This window comes from Pan troglodytes, chromosome 6 (assembly GCF_028858775.2).
Source record: "Pan troglodytes isolate AG18354 chromosome 6, NHGRI_mPanTro3-v2.0_pri, whole genome shotgun sequence".
NCBI lineage: Eukaryota > Metazoa > Chordata > Mammalia > Primates > Hominidae > Pan > Pan troglodytes.
Window position 1 is genome coordinate 156232091 of NC_072404.2, and position 16856 is coordinate 156248946.

Sequence of the window (16856 nt, forward strand, 5' to 3'; positions counted from 1 at the left end):
GTTGCAAATCTATCTTAAGAAACTTGAAGAACTAAATAAACCTAAAGAAAGCAACACAAAAATAATAAAAAGCAGAAATCCATGAGATTGAAAACAGAAAAAAAATGTTGAAAACAAAAGCTTTGTTGAAAAGACCAATACAATTTACAAATCTCTAGCAAGACTGACAAAAAGGGAAGACACAAATTAACAATATCAGTAATAAAAAAACAATGAACTACAGACTCCCCTACACACAGACATTTAAAGGTTAATAAGAATACTATGAAAAACTCTACATAAATTCAAAATGTTAGAAAAAAATGAACCAATTCCTCAAAAACCAAAGAAAAACAAAACTCTCACAGGATAAAAGATATCTGAAGATATCTTTTATATTCACAAGATAAAACAGATAATCTGAACACTCTTGTAACTATTAAGGAAATTAAACACATAGTTAAAAACCTTTCTAAAAATAAATCTCTAGTAGCAAATTCTATCAGGTATTTAAAGAAGACATAAGACCACCTCTACAAAATGCCTTCCATGAAACAGAAAAGGAGTAAATAATTTCCAACTCACTTTATGATTCCAGCATCACCTTTACACTAATATGAAAGACTGCACAAAAAAGAAAATTATACACCAATATCCCTCTTGAATATAGATACAAGGTCAAAAAAAGAAATCACAAGAGAAATTAGAAAATACTTTTAGACAAATGAAAACAAAAAAAACACACATACCAAAACTGATGGCATACAGCAAAAGCAATGCTCAAAGGACAATTTATAGCAATAAATGTCCACCCCTACCTCACACCATATTTTAAAAACCCTCAAAATGAATAAATGACATAGGAGCTAAAATAATAAAACTCTCAGAAGAAAACATAGGGGTAAATCTTAATGACCTTGGATTTAGCAATGGATTCTTAGATATGACACCAAAAGTACGAGCAACAAAAAAAAACTGACAAATCATTCTTCAACAAAATTAAAACCTTTTGTGCAATGAATATTCTCAAGAAAGTGAAAAAAACCTACAGAATGCAAGAAAATAGCTGCAAGTCATGAATTTAATTAGGATCTATATCCAGAATACATAAAGGATCTCATGGAGGTAGACAGTAGAGTAGTGGTTATCAGAGTCTGGGAAGAAAAGGAGGGAGAAAGGGATAAAGGGAAGTTGGTTAATGGATACAAACATACAACTGGACAGAAACAGTAAGTTCTAGTATTTCATAGTATAGTAGGGAAATTACAGTTAACAATTTATCGTATATTTCAAAATAGCTAGAAGAGAACTGTAATGTTTCCAGCACAAAGATAAATGTTTAAGGTGATGGGTATCCCAATCACCTTGACTTCAGCATCGCGCACTGTATACCTATATCAAAATATCACACGTACCCCAGAAATATATATAATCATTATGTATCCTTTTTTTTTTCCCTTTGAGACAGAGTCTTGCTCTGTCACCCAGGCTGGAGTGCAGTGGTGCAAATCTCAGCTCACTGCAACCTCCACCTCCCGGGTTCAAGCGATTCTCCTGCCTTAGCCTCCCAAGCAGCTGGGATTACAGGCATGCACCACCACGCCCGGCTAATTTTTTTTTGTATTTTTAGTAGAGACGTGGTTTCACCATGTTGGTCAGGCTAGTCTCGAACTCCTGACTTCAAGTGATCCGCCTGCCTTGGCCTCCCAAAGAGCCAGGATTACAAGCATGAGCCACCACGCCTGGCCATAATTTATTTTATTTTATTTTTGAGATAGGGTCTTGCTCTGTTGCCAGGCTGGAGTACAATGGCGGGATCTCTGCTCACTGCAACCTCTGCCTCCCGGGTTCAAAAGAGTCTCCTGCCTCAGCCTCCCGAGTAGCTGAGACTACAGGCGTGCACCACCATGCCCAGCTAATTTTTGTATTCTTAGTAGAGATGGGGTTTCACCATGTTGGCCAGGATGGTTTCGATCTCTTGACCTTGTGATCTGCCTGCCTCAGCCTCCCAAAGTGCTGGGATTACAGACGTGAGCCACTGAGCCCGGCCCACAATTTTAAAATTAACAACAAAAAAGTGTAGCTATAATGTAGTCTAGTAATGTCCAATAGCATTATTCTAAAAAAAAAAAAAAGCACATATCTTAATTTTAAAATAGTGTTAAAAACCACTAACAATTACCTGGGCCTTCAAGGAGTCATCATTTTTGTGTTGGTGGGTCTTGCCTCAGTGTTGATGGCTGCTGCCGGATCAAGTCAGTGGTTGCTAAAGGTTAGGGTGACTGTGGCAATTTCGTTCTTTTTTTTTTTAAGATGGAGTCTTGCTCTGTCACCCAGGGTGGGAGTACAGTGGCGTGATTTTGGCTCACTGCAACCTCTGCCTCCTGGGTTCAAGCAATTCTCCTGCCTCAGCCTCCCGAGTAGCTGGGATTACAGGTGCGTGCCACCATGACTTGCTAAGTTTTGTATTTTTAGTAGAGACGGGGTTTCACCATGTTGTCCAGGCTGGTCTTGATCTCCTGACCTCAGGTGATCTGCCTGCCTTGGTCTCCCAAAGTGCTGAGATTACAGGTGTAAGCTACCGTGCCCGGCCGGCAATTTCTTAAAACAAGACAACAGTGGAGTCTGCTGTGCCGATTGACTTCTTTTCACAAAAGATTTCTCTGAACCAGGCAATATGGTCTGATAGCATCTGAACCACAGTAGAACTACTTTCAAACTTGGAGTCAGTCCTCTCAAATCTGCCAGTGCTTCATCAACTAATTTTATGTAAAATTCTAAATCTTTTGCTGTCATTTTATCAGTGTTCACAGCATCTTCAGCAGGAGTAAACCCCATCTCAAAAAATCACTTTCTTTGCTCATCTATAAGAAGCAACTTCTCATTTGTTCAAGTTTTACCATGACATTGTAGCAATTCGGTCACATCTTCAGGCTCCACTTCTAATTCTAGTTATTTTGCTATTTCTACCACACCTGCAATTCCTTCCTCCATTGAAGTTTTGAGCCCCTCAAAGTCATCCACAAGCATTAGAATGAACTTATTCCAAACTCCTGTTAATGGTGCTATTCTGACCTCCTCTCATGAATCACAAACATTCTTAATGGCATCTAGGAAGGTGAATAATTTGCAGAAGGTTTTCAATTAATGTTGCCCAGATCCATCATAGGATATCTATGGCAGCTATAGCCTAATAAAAGATACTTCTTAAATAAGAAGAATTGAAAGTCAAAATTACTCCTTGATCCATGGGCTGCAGAATGAATGCTGCGTTAGTGGTTGAGAAAAACATTACTGAGGCAAGAGGATCACTTGAGACCAGGAGTTTGTGAGACTAGCCTGGGAAACATAGACCCTGTCTCTATTAAAAAAAAAAAAAAAATTAGCTGGGCATGGTGGTGCATGCCTGTAGTTCCACCTACTCAGGCAGCTGAGGCAGGAGGATTGCTTGAGCTCAGGGGTTCAAGGCTGCAGAGAGCTATGATCACACCAGCCTGGGCAAGAATGAGACCCTGTCTCAAAACAAAAAAAGCACACACACATAGAAAACAGAAGAGAACATTAATCTTCCTTGTACATCATCAGAGCTCTTGGGTGATCAGGTATATTATCAATGATTAGTAATATGTTGGAAGGGATCTTTTTTTCTTCTGAGCAGGGGGTCTCAACAGTGGGCTTAAAATATTCAGTAAACCATGCTGTAAAAGAATGTGCTGTCATCCAGGCTTCATTGTTCCATTTACAGAGCACAGACAGAGTAAATTTTGCAGAATTCCAAAGGGCCCTAGGATTTTTGGAATGATAAATGAGCACTGACTTCAACTTAAAGTCACCAGCTGCATTAGCCTCTAGTAAGAGTCAGCCTGTCCTTTGAAGCTTTAAAGCCTGTCATTGACTTAAGGAAATGTTGTGGCTGGTTTGATATTCTATCCAGATCACTAAAACTTTCTCCATCTCAGCAATTAGGCTGTTTTGCTTGCCTGCTTTTTAAAAATGAATAGAGACGACGTCTCACTATGATGGCCAGGCTGGTCTCGAACTCCTAGCCTCAAGTGATCCTCCCACCTTGGCCTCTTAAAAGTGCTGGGATTACAGGCATGAGCCTGTTTTGCTTTCTTATCATTCGTGTATTCACTGGAGTAGCACTTGTAGTTTCCTTCCAAAATTTTGCCTTTACATTCACAACCTAGCTGTCTGGCACAAAAGGCATAGCTTTTTGACATGCCTTCTTCACTAAGCTTAATCATTTCTAGCTTTTGATTTCAAGAGACATGTGACTCTTGGTTTCACTTGAATACTTAGAGGCCATTGTAGAGTTATTAATTGGCCTAACTTCAATATTGTTGTGTCTCAGGGCATGGGGAGGCTGGAGAAGAGTTGGGGGAACAGCCAGTCAGTGGAGCAGTTAGATCACACACAATATTTACTGATTAAGTTCACTGCCTTATTATGGGTGTGGTTTGTGGCACCCCAAAACAATTACAATAGTAACATGCAAGATCACAGAACACCAAAACAGACAAAGTTTGAAATATCGCAAGAATTACTAAAATGTGACACAGAGACACAAAGTGAGCATGTGCTGTTGGAAAAATGGCGCTAACAGACTTGCTTGATGTAGGGCTGCCACCAACCTTCAATTTGTAAAAAAAAGCCACATTATCTGTGTAGTACAATAAAATGAAACACAATAAAACAAAGTAAGCCTATAATTCCACATATAATTCCTGCAATGCTTTACAGTTGTCAAATAAAAAAAATGTCTACAATCCTTTCTATTGGGTGGCAAAAACCACAATTACTTTTGTACCAACCTAATATTTAAAATGTAAGCAAGTTATAGGTCCAAACCTGTGTGTCACTTTAGCCAACTTTGAGTTCATCTCAAATGAGAAATAAAATGAGAAATAACTATTATTTCTTTATCAAAGTATCTTTTTTTTTTTTTTTTGTGAGATGGAGTCTTGCTCTGTCACCCAGGTTGGAGGGCAGAGGCACGATCTCGGCTCACTGCAACCTCTGCCTCCCGGGGGTTCAAGCAATTCTCCTTGAATTGCCGCCCAAGTAGCTGGGACTACAGGCGCACGCCACCACACCCAGCTAATTTTTGTATTTTTAGTAGAGATTGGGTTTCACCATATTGGTCAGGCTGGTCTTGAACACCAGACCTTAGGTGATCTACCTGCCTCGGCCTCCCAAAGTGCTGGGATTACAGGCATGAGCCACAGCACCCAGCCCTAAGTATCTGTCTTAAAAAAGGACCTATCTTTGGCTGGGCGCGGTGACTCACGCTTGTAATGCCAGCACTTTGGGAGGCCGAGGCGGGTGGATCTCCTGAGGTCAGGAGTTGGAGACCAACCTGACCAACATGGAGAAGAAACCCCGTCTCTACTAAAAATAAAAATTAACTGGGCATGGTGGTGCATGCCTGCAATCCCAGCTACTCAGGAGGCTGAGGCAGAAGAATTGCTTGAACCTGGGAGGCGGAGGCTGCAGTGAGCCAAGATTGCACCACTGCACTCCAGCTGGGGAACAAGAGCGAAACTCCATCTCAAATAAATAAATAAATAAATAAATAAAGGACCTATCTTCTTCAAAAAAGAATATAAAAAAGATAATTTTCCTATGCCTTTCTGCTATGAATACCAAAACAGTTGATCTTCTTATCTCTTGGCAAACATTCTGCACTGGGATCTTGAGGATTCTTTCACTGGTTTACTACCTTTAATGTAGTTAACATTTTAACCTTGAAACATGGAATCACTCCCAAGATGCTCTACCTTGTCTTATCTTACTGGATCCTATTTAGTCACACCATATGACACCACATGTTCTCTCCACAGGGCAATTTTGTTTTTCCTCTATGGTACCTTTATTTATTTTTCCAGTTAGCCATGTAAGCTTTCCCAGGCTTGGCCTTTAATTTGTCGTATATAACTTTTTTAAGGCTTCTAAAAATGTGTTTTCAAGAATCTCTAGTTAATTAACATTATTCAAACATTTAGTAAATGTGAGGCACTGCTGTAGTGCCAGACACATAAAACTCTACCCCATCCCTAAATCATCTACATTGTAACATAGAGCTACTTATTTAAAATATTCTAAGCCCACACTTTCTGTTCCTTTTTCTAAAGATGAATAACCATACACAATAGATCATTCTGGCTTTCTGCCTTCTGATAAACTGTTTGAATGGTGAATATATCCTTGAATGATGATTGTTATATCCTGATTTATCCACAGACCTCTCTGCTCACTAACTGAAACTAACCCCAGTATGTATGTGCTGTATATATAAAATAAAAAGAATTACCATTTTATGGATTGTCTCTGTTCTGGTCACTTATGAATCAGGTCACATACATTAGTTCATTAAATCATTACACCACAGTAAGATAATATGTATTCCATGTTACAGATAAATAATGGTAAGGTTTAGCAGGTTAAGTAATCTTCCCAGCTTCATACCAAGAGGAATTTGAATCCAGATCTATTTCCTACAGTAATAAGAAATAAGATGGTATTTCCAACAAAGGTTTCAACCAAACCACAAATCAAAGAAAGAACGGCCATCTACAGTAGACTTTGATAACAAAATTTGGTGCTTGCTTCAGCAGCACATATACTAAAATTGGAATAATACAGAGAAGATAGGCATGGCCCTTGCCTAAGAATGGCATGCAAATTCATGAAGCACTCCATATTTTTAAAAATTAAAAAATTTTTAAATTAAAAAAAAGTTTTTTTAAATTAGATTCAACCAACACACTCGTTATATAAAAAGACTTGCAGTTTTTGGAAATACGGAGAAAACCACACTCCTAATTTCTAGAAGAACATAAGTGTTTAACAGAGACATAAGATATCTTTTACTTCTCCAGAAGCCCCCAATTTAAATCAGCTCCCCATTACAGGGATTCTGATTTTGGTTTCAGGATCTCATATATATATATATATATGTGTGTGTGTGTGTGTGTGTGTGTGTGTGTGTGTGTGTGTGTGTGTATAAAAATATAATTTTTTTTTTTGAGATAGGGTCTCATTCTGTAGCCCAGGCAGGAATGTAGTGCATGACCACAGCTCCCCAAAATCTCAAACTCTGGGCTCAAGTGATCCTCTCACCTCAGCCTCCCAAGTAACTAGGACTACAGGCACACACCATCACGCCTGGCTAATTTTTAAATTTTTTTGTAGAGATAGGGTCTTGCTATGTTGGATCTTCCTGCATTGGCCTCCCAAAGTGTTGGGATTACAGGTGTTAGCCACCACACTTGGCCCCTTTATACTCTTAAAAATTATGGAGGACCCTAGAAAGCTTTTATCTATGTAGTTTATCGCTATCAGTATTTACCACATTAAAAATTATAACCAAGAAATGTTTAAAATTCATTTTAAAATGACAAAAAAACTAATTAACAAAAGTGATCTATTTTTTAATGAAAAAAATAACCACATTTTCCAAAACAACAAAAAACAATGAGAGGGCAAAGTGTCTTATTCATTTTTATTTATTTATTTGTTTGTTTATTTATTCATTTATTTTGAGACACAGCCTTGCTCTTGTCGCCCAGGCTGGAGTGCAATGGCACGATCTCAGCTCACTTCAACCTTGGCCTCCCAGGTTCAAGCGATTCTCCCGCCTCTCAGCCTTCCGATTACAGGGACGGATTACAGGTATGTGCTACCACACCCAGCTACCATATTTTTGGTAAAGACGAGGTTTCATCATGTTGGCCAGGCTGGTCTTGAACTCCTGACCTCAAGTGATCTGCCCACCTCAGACTCCCAGAGTGCTGGGATTACAGGTGTGAGCTACCGCACCTGGCCCCAAAGTGGCTTTAAAAAAAATTTTTTTTTTTGCCAATTTCTTTAATGTCTGCCTTAACAAAAGATATCTGGATTCTCCCACCTTCTGTATTCAATTTGTTGGAATATCATACATCCTATTACTACTACATATTCACAAGAACGAGAATGAAAAAGCAAATAGTATCTTAGTAGGATTATGAAAATAATTTTGACCTCAAGGGCCTTATTAGGGTTTCAGAAACCTGCAGGTATTCCTTCATACCTCTTATTAACATTTAGTTACATATTTGTGCCCAGATTTTGTTCAAGGTCTGTGTTACAATGTAGTTTCCACAAATGCGGCAACTGTGTCTATTTTTGTATGTGCATATATCCATAATGTCTACACATAGTACCTGGCACATAATCAATTACATAGACATCTGTTGAATAATATACTATAATGTGATAGTAATATGAACTACTATGGTTAAAAGAAGATAAGTGGGCAATATCAATCTGGAGGCAAATTTGGAAGGCTTCATTCATATTTGATCTGGATCCTAAACAATGAGTAGGGTTTTGTTAAGTGTATGTGGGAGTAAGAGTATTCCAGCCATAGTAAACAATCATCAGTGGCATCAAGGTACAGGAAATGTTCATGATACTCACTGCAATAGTTTGGTATGATTATAGCATAGGTGAGTAAGAGTTTAGGAGAAGACATAAGATAATAAGAGTAGGCTGAAAAATCTTCAACAGAGTTTGGATTTTATTTTAGAGACAAGGACCGAATGTCCTGAAACACCCATTGTTTCAGTTCCTCACACCACCCTTTATTAGATGGGCTTGCAATAAGTTTATTCTAAATCTTATTCTGCTCATACTTCCTTCACAGGGTAATGGTAATAGTTTATGACATAATCACTTCATGTGTTACCTTGTTTACTGTCATGACTCTAGTCAAAATTATCAACCTTTCTCTCTGACCTACTACTTACAAAGGCATTCTAACTGGTTTCCTCATTTCTTTTGCTCTAACTCCCATTCTGCTCTCATCCATTCTGTAGTCAGAGTAGAATCTGCAAAACACATAACTGATTCACAACACTCCCCTTCCTTAAACCCTTTAATGGCTCCCCAGTAACTCAGAATACAACCTAAACTTCCTAGTATAGAGTGCAAGATCTGAAAAGATCTCATCCCAGCCTACCTCCTGCCTCATCAGGCACTATTCATTCTATGCCATACTCAATAAACTGAACCACAATTTCAGCAGCAGAGCAGAGCCTTCACACATGCTATTCCTTCTTCCTGGAACACTCTTTGCCTAGCACTTTTCTAAACTAAGCACAGCTTCTTCAGATAGTTTAAACCTCACTTTCTCAAAGAAGTCTTTCCTCATCACCCTTCTTCCCAATCTATATTTGATCCTCACTGAGCTCTCACATCACCCCCCATTTTTTCTTTTGGCACATATCACAATTCAGAATTCGCGTGTGTGTGTACGTATGTATTTTTTAAATAATTTGTTTAATGAACATCTGATTGCAGAGACCACATCTAAGCCCAGGACATAAGTAATTTTTTAATGTAGTTTTTATTGTTATAAATGGCTTTTGATCTGATTACACATTATACTTTAGGATGTTTAATCTGGCAATAATGTTTATGTTAACCAACAAGCCAGAGAGGTACTGGAGGCAGGGAATCCCATTAAAAGCATGCTACAATTATAGACAAGAAGTAATGAGAGTCTGAACTACTGTTGAGGAATACTCTCACAACTACCCTGTAAGGTAGCAAGGAGGAAGCCACAGTTTTGAGTAATTGACCATTCCAAAACAGAAAGTTTGAAAACTTTGTATAATAATTCAGCTACAAGTTTAAACAACCAGATAAGTAGGCTGCTGAGAGAAACTGTAGTTCCAACTCCACAAGTAAATCAACACAATTCCAACACTGGTGTGGCACAATGTAATTATGTCTAGTGGCTAGTTAACTGAAAAGGTCAGTTAAATCAGGGAATCATGAGCAATGGTAAACACTGTCCTTAAACATTTTAACTTAAAACTGTAAAATGAACATTCATTCTCTAATCTTTGATATAGGACCAACAATCTTCTTTTAAATATGATTCACACCTAATCTGACCGCAAATATTTTTTGAAATGGAGAACATCAGTTAACCTGATGAGTTGGTTAGGTGGAGGTCAGTTCAGAGAGCTAAAATTACTTTTCCCTTTTGGGTAATATGGCTGCAGTGACACAAATTGAACAATAAGTTACAATGTGATGGTCAAACGAGTGGTTTATAAAATAGGTATGCACATACACCTGAGGGCCCATAGGAAGACTCTTTTTTGGGGATATAGGTAGGCTACATTATTTAGTTAATGTGTTCATCTAGAAACTTAGAAAAAGCCAGCATTTAATATTTATTTTTTGAGATGTAGGGTTTCACTCTGTGCCCAGGCTGGAGTGTAGTAGTGTGATCACAGCTCACTGCAGGCTCAAACTTTTGGGTTCAAGCAATCCTCCCACCTTGGCCACCCAAGTAGCTGGGACTACACATGCATGCCACCATGCTCGTTTAATTTTTTTTTTTTTTTTTGAGACAGAGTCTCGCTTTGTCATCCAGGCTAGAGTGCAGTGGCATGATTTCAGCTCACTGCAACCTCCTGGGTTCAAGTGATTCTCCTGCCTCAGCCTCCCAAGTAGCTGGGACTACAGGCACATGCCACCATGCCTGGCTAATTTTTTGTGTTTTTAATAGAGACGGGGTTTCACTGTGTTTAGTCAGGATGGTCTTGATCTCCTGACCTTGTGATCCGTCTACCTCGGCCTTCCAAAGTGCTGGGATCACAGGCGTAAGCCACTGTGCCTGGCCTCAGCATTTAATATTTACACAGGCACCCTAACTTAGGGTTAGTATCAGAGATGTGACACATATAGTCAAGAGGTCTGCTGAAGGCTGGGCATTCCATACTGCAGAACACTTGACAGTGGCTCTCCTCTTGCATTTATCTCATTGTGACATACTATGACTCACATATATTGATTTAAGTAAACGTATGGATTATGTTACCAAGTTTTAACTAAACCTTATAGAATGGACAAGTGACTTAAAAGAATTCCTACAAACAGATCTCAAACTTCATACTGAAGAAAACATTATTGCTGCTAGAGGGGAAAAAATCAAAGTTAACACTTTCCCTACTCTACTACAAGCTGCTTGTCATCCATAATACAGGATAAAAACAATGATCTAGCGTGGGTGCAGTGGCTCACACCTGTAATCCCAGCACTCTGGAAGCTGAGGCGGGCAGATCACCTGAGGTTGGGAGTTCGAGACCAGCCTGACCAACGTGGAGAAACCCTGTCTCTACTAAAAGTACAAAATTAGCAGGGTGCGGTGGCGGGCACCTGTAATCCTAGCTACTCAGGAGGCTGTGGCAAGAGAATCGCTTGAATCCGGGAAGTGGAGGTTGCAGTGGGCCAAGATTGCGCCATTGCACTATAGCCTGGGCAACAAAAGCAAAACTCCGTCTTAAAAAAAAAAAAAAAAAATTCTAATCTAGTGGTCCTTAACCAGAAGCAATTTTGCCCCTCAAGACATTTGGAAATGTCTCCCAGCATTTTTGATGTTTCTACTTGGGGGTACTACTGGCATCTTGTGAGCAGAGGCCACGGAAGCTGCTAAACGTCCTACAAGACATAGCATTATTGCCCCACCCAAAATGCCACTTTTACAGTGGCCCTCCATATCTGCAAGTTCTACATCGTAGGATTCACTCAACTGCAGATCATAACCCTACAAGCAAGAATTACATCCATTTCAAAACATCGACAGCGCCAATGTTGAGAAACCCTAATCTAATAATCTCTGACAAGAAACTGGCTTTTAAAAAATTATCCAGGTTACTTAATTTCTGACAAGAAACTGGCTATTTTAAAAAAATTATCCAGGCTACTTAAAATATGAATTTGTATACACTATTATAATAACGAACCTTGGCCTAATGGTATGTCGTAACTTGAAACATTAGCTAAACTTGAAACATCAGCAAAAACCCTTCATAATTTTAAACTCACTTCATTTTTAGCTTAGCTTTAAAAAAATTCATGTTAACAAGTTCATATTTTTAAAAATATTACCATTTTCTTCAGTAGTACACACATAGCATAAATAAAACAGATATCTACTAGGGGTAATGTGCTCAAATTTTTTTTATGATAGAGAACAAAATTTTTAAGTCTGGAGACTACCGACTTAAAATAACAGAAGCTAACAGATATCAGTGTATTAATGCAAGCAAGTTTATTAAAATTCTAATTTAAAATCCTAACTAAAAGGAAAAAGAAATGAAGAAAAAGAACCTAGTAAAGAAATGTTTTATTTTCTAGGACTACCACAGGCCAGGGTACTAAGGAGATTCAAGACAATAATCCAAATTCAACCCATCAGTCAAAAGTCAGTGAGGATGCCAAAAGGTATAAGGAGAGCAACACAAGCTGTCCACTGTGGTTAATAATCTCATGAAAACAGATGGTTGTACATTATACAATAGGAAGCGAGGGGGTTCCAATAGCATGGCAGTTAACAGCATGGACTCTAGTGTCACAATGTCTGGGTCCAAGTCCCAAATCTTCCACTCAAGCAATGTGCCCTTAGGCAAGCTGCATAACCTTTCTAAACCATATCTAACTCTTAGGGTTGTGGTGAAGACTTATGGTAAGGCATAGTGGTTAAGAGTACAGACTTTAAGAATTCCAGCTCTTGTCACTTAGCTTTGTAACCTTAGGCAAATTACTTAACCCCCAAGTGTCAGTTTCTTGACAGAGCCCTATTATTTGAATGATACAAACTTCATAGATTTGACCAGAGAATCAAATGGAATCCTCAGTGACTGGCACAAAGTAAATAACAAACTGAAATGATAAATGAATTAAATATCCAGTTCATTATTTTTAATCATAAAATTAAGTGGCACATTATTACTATAAAACTTTTTTGGGGATAATCTCTGTGGTTCTACAATGACTATCTTTTAAACACCTAATGATACATATTCTTCTGTTAGCCAATAAATATCTACCAAATCCCTGTATGTGCTCAGGCTCATGCTAGGAGTTGAGGATACAGTGGTGAGCAAGACGGACAAATTCCTATAGCCCTCAGAGAACTCACATACTCCATCTAGATTTTTTTTTCTAAGCTAAAACTCCCTACTCCTTTCACTGTTCTTCAATGATTTAGTAACTTCTCACTCTTAAGTTTACTGACTTCCCAAAATGCTACATATCAGTGTCTCACTAAATGACTTTTCAATCTTAACTTCAGATTAAAAATCACCTTGGAAGCTTTTAAAAATCCAGATACCAAGGCCTCACCCTCAAAAACCAGAACCTCTGGTGCAGGGCCCCAGGCATCTGTACCTTCTGAAGTTCTCCAGGTGCTTCTGATGTACAGGCAAGGTCAAAACCCAAATAAAACACTACTCTAACAGCTGTCACCCATATCTGAGCAAAAGGAAGCATATTTTAATTTTCTATTATGAGAGTAAAATGAGATTATTTTCCACAATTGCACAAGATTATTAATGCAGTCTAAGCAACAGTTTAAGAGTCATACCACAATTCTGATTTAAAGTAAAAGTACAACTTATTTATTAATGTATTCATGTAACATGCACTTTTTAAAAGACTAATTATATATCATATACCAAGGATACAAAATGTCTTTGCCCTCAAAGATTTGAACTCACAGTACAGTAGAGGTATACAGTTATAGGCTCCTATACTACAAAGTGGTTACTTCAAATAATCAAGATGTGCCTAAAATACTCTGAGAGTACCACGCAGAGAAAATGAGAGGGTGTGGGGTAGAGGGGAAAACAAAAGTACTTAGAGAAAGCTTCTGGAAAAGATAACCAGAACTAAATTCTAAAGGATGAGTAAAAGTTGCTGAGTTCAGTGTTCTCCAAAGGAGTATACAGTCATTCCTCCATATCCACAAGGGTTTGGTTCCAGGACTCTCCCCTACAACACCATGATCCTTGGATGCGGAAGTCTCTTATATAAAAAGGGAGGGTATTTGCATATAACTTACTTTCCATATACTTTAAATCATCTTTAGATTACTTATAATGACTAATATAATGTAAATGTTATATAAATAGTTGTTATACTGTATTATCTTGTATTTGTATTATTGTATTACTTTTTACTGTTTTCCTAATACTTTTGATCTGCAGTTGGGTAAATCCTAGGATGCAGAACTTGCAGATATGGAGGGCCACCGTAGAGGTGGCATTTTGGGTGGGGCAATTCTTTGCTGTGTAGGACTTTTAGTGCATTGTGTTCCTCGATTTGAGGTCATTAAATCCCAAATAGCATCCTCTAGCCATGACAATCAAAATATTTCCAAATGCCTCCCAGCAGGGTAAGTATCACCTCAGAAACCATTGAAAAAAAAAAAAATTGGGTGGTACGGAGAAAATGAAGGAAGAGAGCATTCTAGGACAAAGGGCCAGAAACAACAGGAAACAACCCTGAAAAAATGCAAGGATTTGATTGGTATTAAACAGCATTTCCCTAAAATGTTTCAAAGAATATTAGCATATACTACACACAAGCAATGTTCCATAGTCAAGGAAGTTTATACAATTCTAATTTAGACAAAGGTAAGGCCAGGTGCAGTGGCTAATGCTGTAATCCCAGCACTTTCGGAGCCGAGGCAGGTGGATCATTTGAGGTCAGGAGTTCAAGACCAGCCTGGCCAACATGGTGAAACCCCATCTTTACTAAAAATATTTAAAAACAATTAGCCAGGTGTGGTGGCACACACCTGTAGTCCCAACTACTTGGAAGGGTAACAGAATTGCTTGAGCCCAGGAAGTGGAGGTTGCAGTGAGCCGAGATTGTGCCACTGCACTCCAGCCTGGGTGACAGAGTGAGAATCTGTGTCAAAAAAAAAAATAAATCAACAAAGGTAAGCTTCTTTACTACAGTTCTTCTCAACCATTACTATGCTAATATCCAATTATGAAATCCCAAAAGGGGAGCTATATAATATAGTACAGGGTATCACCTGCTTGCCAAATCAATTCAGATACTTTTTAGATGAATCCCTTAATATGTAAAATACAGAAATCAAATAAGATTTAGATAACACAGTATCCCCCCTCATTTGAGCTTAGAAACTCAACAGGTTAGACAAGGAGGAACATTTAAAGTTTCCCAAAATTGTAAACTATGGAACCTATCTTTGGGAGAACACTTTGAATATTCAGTATCCACAATATAAACTTTAGGAAATACTGTGCTAGAGCATTTAGTACACAGCAAGGATGGCTGATAGACGTGGGCAGGGGTAGAGAGGTAGGAAAGGGCAAGATCACAGAGGACCTGAAATATGACATTTTACGAGTTTTTATCTGGTTTAGATTTTGTTTTTAAAGTGAAACACAGACCTCCCTGTCTTTACTTCCCCACCCCTAAATGATCCAGGGAACAAAACAATACATCAGATCAAGTCACATAAAATAAAAGCAGTTACAGTTTGCTAGAGGAGAGAACTGATCACTTTTAATTTTAAATTTATGTTGGGAACCAGTTCCTTTGTGAGAATAACTATTGAACATAAGATATAAAAGGTTAAAAGCTAAAGGCAGCTGAGCAGAACAAATTAAAAATCAAATCATCGAACAGGAATCTATTTGATGTCCAACTTCACTATCAGCCTCACCCATCTCCTGCCTGGATGGAGTCTTCATCCTGACTGAATGATTGGCTTGGCCCAAAATGGCAGGAAGGGGAAAAAAGACATTAAAAATGGAGGAGTGATGTATTCCCAGGGTAGAGAACACAACAGATTTGGTGAACGAGCTTTCTGAGACAAGATGTCTGAGAAAAAAGTTATGCCTGCTTAGGCTTATTCTCCCTGCTGTTCCCCATAACATTCTTTTTTTTTTTTTTTTTTGAGACAGAGTCTTGCTCTGTCACCCAGGCTGGAATGCAGTGGCACGATCTCAGCCCACTGCAAGCTCTGCCCCCAGGGTTCACGCCATTCTCCTGCCTCAGCCTCCTGAGTAGCTAGGGCTACAGGCGCCCGCCACCACGCCTGGCTAATTTTTTGTATTTTCAGTGGAGACGGGGTTTCACCATGTTAGCCAGGATGGTCTCGATCTCTTGACCTCATGATCTGCCCACCTCGGCCTCCCAAAGTGCTGTGATTACAGGTGTGAGCCACTGTGCCCGGCCCCCCATAACATTCTTAAGCAAAGAGCAGGCTCAAATAGAAGTACTCTACTCAAAGACAACAAGGATGAGTAATAAAAAGAAACAATCCAGCAAAGGGTCTATGAGGAGAAATGTTAACAACCCCACCCGCCACACCACCAATAAAACAGGGAGCGGGGGATGAGAGAAGAAACATAATAGGCAAAGACAGATAAACACCAGAAGTTAGTCAAGGAAACAAAAGAAGTCTCTGATATATCCCCATCTATCACTATCAAATGCATTTTAGGGGAAAAAAATGACTGAAAAAACAAAATTGAAGAACAGATGAAATGGGAGATGAGGCAGGAGGCAGTGGCTCAATCCTGTAATCCCAGCACTTTGGGAGGCCAAGGCGAATTTGAGACCAGCCTGGTCAACATGATGAAACCCTGCCTCTACAAAAAAATGCAAAAAATTAGCCAGGTGTGGTAGCACATGTCTGTAGTCCCAGCTAATTGAGAGGCCGAGATGGGAGGATGGCTTGAGCCCAGGAGGCAGAGGTTGCAGTGAGCCAAGATCACAACACTGCACTCCAGCCTGAGTGAGAGACCCAGACCCTGTCTCAAAAAAAAGAAATAGGAAATGAAAAATGAGTTAGCAGGGTTCAAGAAAGAAATGGAAGGTAATAAAAAGACCGCTTCAGAAATGAAGGCCACGGTGGAAACAGAAAGAAATGGCTGAAGAAGAAAAAAGGAAGCCATTCTTGGCAGAAAAAACAGAACTACTTGATAGGAAAATCAAGCTGATGAAAAGATAAATAAAACAGAATTAGAAATCAAGAAGTCATGGATTTAAAGAATTAA

The 16856-nt window shown here is 38.8% G+C and overlaps 1 protein-coding gene and 1 non-coding gene across 5 annotated transcripts in view; one reads left to right on the plus strand and one right to left on the minus strand.

Annotated features, from left to right (window-relative positions):
* The window catches only part of BRAF (B-Raf proto-oncogene, serine/threonine kinase), a 197973-nt gene that overhangs the window by 150938 nt on the left and 30179 nt on the right, over positions 1-16856 (minus strand). The gene's annotated exons all lie outside the window — the stretch shown is intronic.
* On the plus strand, positions 6581-6687 carry LOC112204156 (U6 spliceosomal RNA). Its single transcript, XR_002937637.1, has one exon. It is a non-coding gene; the product is annotated as a U6 spliceosomal RNA (small nuclear RNA).